This window comes from Nothobranchius furzeri, chromosome 6, assembly GCF_043380555.1.
Source record: "Nothobranchius furzeri strain GRZ-AD chromosome 6, NfurGRZ-RIMD1, whole genome shotgun sequence".
Classification (NCBI taxonomy): Eukaryota; Metazoa; Chordata; class Actinopteri; order Cyprinodontiformes; family Nothobranchiidae; genus Nothobranchius; species Nothobranchius furzeri.
This window is the reverse complement of record NC_091746.1, coordinates 45,293,047-45,297,602: the sequence shown is the minus strand read 5'-3', so window position 1 is coordinate 45,297,602 and position 4,556 is coordinate 45,293,047. Positions and strand designations below refer to the sequence as shown.

The 4,556-nt window shown below is 40.0% G+C and overlaps 2 long non-coding RNA genes across 3 annotated transcripts; both read right to left on the bottom strand.

Annotated features, from left to right (window-relative positions):
• Positions 1 to 554: 554 nt before the first annotated feature.
• LOC107396839 (uncharacterized) lies at positions 555 to 2,161 on the bottom strand. 2 transcript variants are annotated; one of them, XR_001574398.3, is made up of 4 exons: positions 2,067 to 2,161; positions 1,375 to 1,479; positions 1,029 to 1,222; positions 555 to 790 (listed from the first exon to the last, which is right to left on the bottom strand). It is a non-coding gene; the product is annotated as an uncharacterized lncRNA (long non-coding RNA). The 2 variants fall into 2 exon arrangements; XR_011520963.1 differs by having other exon boundaries at positions 1,029 to 1,479.
• Positions 2,162 to 2,421: 260 nt separating this feature from the next.
• Positions 2,422 to 4,028, bottom strand: LOC139070471 (uncharacterized). Its single transcript, XR_011520962.1, has 3 exons — positions 3,608 to 4,028; positions 2,619 to 2,747; positions 2,422 to 2,481 (listed from the first exon to the last, which is right to left on the bottom strand). It is a non-coding gene; the product is annotated as an uncharacterized lncRNA (long non-coding RNA).
• Between the last annotated feature and the right edge of the window lie 528 nt (positions 4,029 to 4,556).

The window sequence follows — 4,556 nt, the reverse complement described above, 5'->3', positions numbered from 1 at the left end:
GGAGTGATGGAAGACAGTTCAGATGGAGTGTGCCCGAGCCTGCCACAGACTTTGATGTGTCGTGGGAAAGTCTGAGACCAGGGGCTAAAGGAAAGGGGAGAGGAAAAGGTCGCTCCGAGGGTCGGGGAAGGACACGCTCAAGGGGTGAGGGCAGCAGGTTGAGGTCCAGAACTCCTTCAAGAGGACCAGGGCGCCGGGGTAGGAAGCGAACAGCTTTCAGAGAAGAGGACCGAGACCGGCTTGCACAGCTGAGAGCTGCCAGTATAGCTGAGATGCAGGTTGGTTGTAGCCATTTGTGTAAAAAAATAAAATAAAATAATAGATGCCAAAAACAAAAACATCACTCACTGGAGATATGAATCTAGTCATGTAAACATATGCTCTTTAATTTCTAGACAGCTTTACAACACCTGAGCCAGGAGGAGAGAGATTATATTCTCGAGAGAGTGGTGACCCGTCTTCCATGGGTGATGCTGGATATCCTGGAGTTTCGGCAAGAGACGCCAGGACACCTTCTTCCTGACTGAGGGCACCCTAACCCAAATATCCAAACCGTTTATCTACAACTACAGTAGTTCCAAAACAGCACAATACCTCAAAATAACTTTAGCTGAAGACAGCATTTTCACCCAAAAATAAACAAACAGTTTGTGCAATATATTTATTTTTATTTATGTACAAAAAAGTTCTGTTATTTGCATTTGTACATAGTATTTTTTCTTAATTTCTAATAAATCTGTGTGCATGAAAGAAGTCATTCCTGTCTTTTGATGCTTCACGTAGCTGGGGCCTTTATGGAGAGAGAACAGCAGCATTAGATCATACATAGATTACATGAGAATGCAGTTCTGGAAACTCTCCAGTTCTGAAGTTGACCTGTAAAAAAAACAAAAGCTACAACTTTATAGATTATTAGGAATCACACTTTTGATAGCCTTTTCACCCACAATTGTCATTTCTATATGTAAATTGTTAGCATTGATATTGACACTTTAGCTTTTTTGCTTATGAAAATGTTATTAATATACCTAAAGGTCAGATTGGTGACATCCTTCAACCAGCGTCTGTTGAACATGATTCGTTGAAGAGCCTCGTGTGGTGGAGATCATGGTACCGTGAGCTCTTTATCACTGGTCGTTGCATCAAGTGGTCCATGGTCACATTTGCCACAGGTCCATTCATGCTTCCCTGTGACATGGTGAAGCACACCCACCCACATGTCCTAACAGAAAAAATAAGTTTTATTTGAAAACTTTACATGTGACAGAAGCGCTCACCAACAGAAACACGAGAGCTGGCACTATTATGAAAAGAAAGGTAATTATGTCAATGTGCATTGTTGTCTTGTTGTCCAAAAGATGTCACAATACTTACATTAAACATATCACGATGTTGTGCTTTCTGGCAAATGTACCAAAATTGGTTGAAGATGTCATTCAGCCACACAAGTAGGATGGAAATTCCCTTTAGGATCCCAGCCTGTGAACAAGGATAAAACAACAATTCCATCTTTTAGTTCTTTTTAAAACATAGAAGGGTTTTATTTACCTGCAACGTTTTGTTTGCGGCTGCAAACTTCGTCAGCCTGACAACGTTTTCATAACAGTTCCATTCTGTTATGAAAACAATGAATAAAAGTAGAATTAATATATTGTTTTAAGACTTTGGAGTTTAAAAAAAGAGTGTAGATAAGAATAGGGCTGGGCAATATGGCCTCAAATCTATATTGCGATATAATCTGAAGCATGTGCAGTAACGATATATATTGCGATATATTTTTTCATCTGTTTATAGATGTCAAATTGACATGCTTTTAAATATCCTCATGTGGCAAATATATGCCACTTGAGGCATATAGGCCTCCTCCTCCGCCCACTCCATGCTTGCAGTCACTGCCATTCTGTTGTCCCATTGTCAGCAGGGTGCACATCTTAGTGACGTCATGTGTTATCACAATATCGCCGTATTGCGATATAGCCAAAAACTATCATTACCCAATTTTATATAATTTCTACCTTATATCGTTTATATTGCCCACCCCTAGATAAGAAGACACTGAAACTCACACACTGTTGAGTAAGTTGTTTGCTTGGTCCTCATCAATTTGGACTGCATCCGTAGCTAGATCCATGGATTTGAAACTACAGACAACACAATAATATTTGTTGTACGAAGATAAATACTGGAACTTACCTGAAATGGTACTGATTCTAAAGAGATAAATGTGGAGCCTAATACATCTGTCATTAATTATTTCTGCAAATAACAACAATCTGCTGTGAACTGACACTTCACAACATAAATAAATATATATAATGACCTATATTTGCTTATCTATTGTGTTTTTATCTTTTTTGCACATAGTACAGCAGTAATTTCCTGCGTATATGGCAAGACTTCTCATGAACAAATTTACCTTTTTTCAAAAGGATCCAAATCTAGGTCATCAGCGCCTCAACACCAGCCATTAGAAAATCTTCCCTGTAAAGATAATGTCAGAAGTGTTTGGTGGTGTGATGTTAGTTCTGAACCAAGTGTGGATATGCAAGGTGTAGTTTAATGTATGAAATATCATAGCACAAAAACGTGAATATTTGTTTTACAGAAAAGATACTAACCCCTCAGACACAGGTTCAGTTGGAGATAATCGATGCGACATTTTAGCTGCTGTTCTCTTACTGGGTGTCGAGGTTGACTGCACATTACCTCCCTGAATTGCAGTTTCAGGAGCCTGCTTCTTCCGGTAGCTGGAAAACACATTTTTAAACAAAAATGTCAACAAATTGGTTGAGACTCTACACCTTCTGTTTACATAGATCAATAATGGCTAAGCTTCTTTACCTGTGGCACAACTAGTAATATGAAAATGCAGGTCAGTTATAAAAAATTTTATTTATCATTTTTCACAAACATATTTTATTCTGACCTACATTCAACTGGACAATTTTAGAAAAATAAACACAAACTTCTGCACAACTTTACTTTTAGTCAAACGTGTTGTTATGGCTGACTTATTTATTCTTATGTAGCACAGCAGTAGTGCTAGGGAAATATATTCCGATGGGGTTCTGTTACACAAACCCCACGAATAACATTATCTACTAAAGTAACAGTCCTGCTTAGAGTTTGGACTGTAGATCAAATATGACTTAATTCTAAAGACTCATCTTTTTTTTGGAAAATGTCCGTTCTCTTCTACAAACTGAAGCGTGATCGCAGCTAACATGCTAACGCACGCTAGCTTTCTCCGGCTGAGCGGTGACGTCATATAATCAAATCAAGCTCTGTTTACTTTTCTCGTCAGAATAAACGGAGCATCCATTTATCTCCAAATACATGCGGCGTGTCGTCCACAAAACGTAGAAGTGATTCGGTTACTCCTTAGTTGCTTTTAGCTTTTTCAAACTGATCAGGAAGCCATATGCTAAACACCGTTAGCTTAGATAAGTTTCTTGTTCATCTGCACAAAGATTTGTTAGATTACCTAAATCAGCATTATCTAAATCCATAAGTTTTATTTTATTTTCTCAAATTGTGCAGATACCTCTGATATGTTTACCTACTCGTTACTGAAACCTACAGCAGAAATAAGGAGACCAACACTTACCTGGTCACTAGAAAATGCGCCATGTCCGCATCCTTTTTCAGGCCCAAATACAGTTGAAGCAGCCTCCATTCTTCCAGAGCGTAACCAATAGATATTCGGGTCCCTGACCGACTTTTATCATATTTTCTTTTTGACTCTCGAGATGCCGCTGATAAAACCTTCTTCTTTGTGCCACTTTAGTGGGCTTTGAGTTGCGCTTGGTCATTTGCTAGTTGTAGAATCCATTTCCAGGGTTCATCCTCTTCTGTTTGGGGTTTTAACGTGGCTAGTAGTGAAAGACGCGTTACCGCCACCTAGCAAGCTTCCAAATGTTTTTCCGGGTTTGAACCTTGTCGAGAACGCGCTTGAAGCGTCAATTAACGTCATATCCGTAAAACAGCGCGGGAAATTCGGATCAGGAATGTTTTGCATTTTGCAGCACAAAGCCTGATTAACAAAATGGATTGATAAACTGGTTTCATCATTCTTTTTAGTTTAAAATGCTTCATCACCCATAAGCTTCTCAAGAATGAACATGTACTTTTTGTTTTTGGACAATTCCTGCCCCATGCTCCTTTAAGACAGAGGAGAAATTATCTGTCTGGCCCCAAAACAAGTTCTTATCTGAATCTGGTGCCCTTGGGCCTGTGAGGCTGAAGTGATTACTCCCCCTCAGAAGAAATGTGGAATGCTGTCATCCCCATGGCAACTCTGTCTCCCTATCCCAGCCTGGGTGGGACTGCGACCGGTGAAGGCCGTTGAATCGTTTCCAGGAGTCACTGTGCTTTCTAAACCCAACTACCTCCCTCCCCTGTCCAAACGGATTTGACGAGCGCTGCTTATCGTGGCTGCATGCACTGACGTGCGGAGAGTCCCCAACCCTACCTCCCCACCTAGTGGACACTTATGTTGTGCAATGTCTGAAGTCTGTTGCATTTCTGTCTGAGGTGTTTTTTGCATAGCAAAGCTG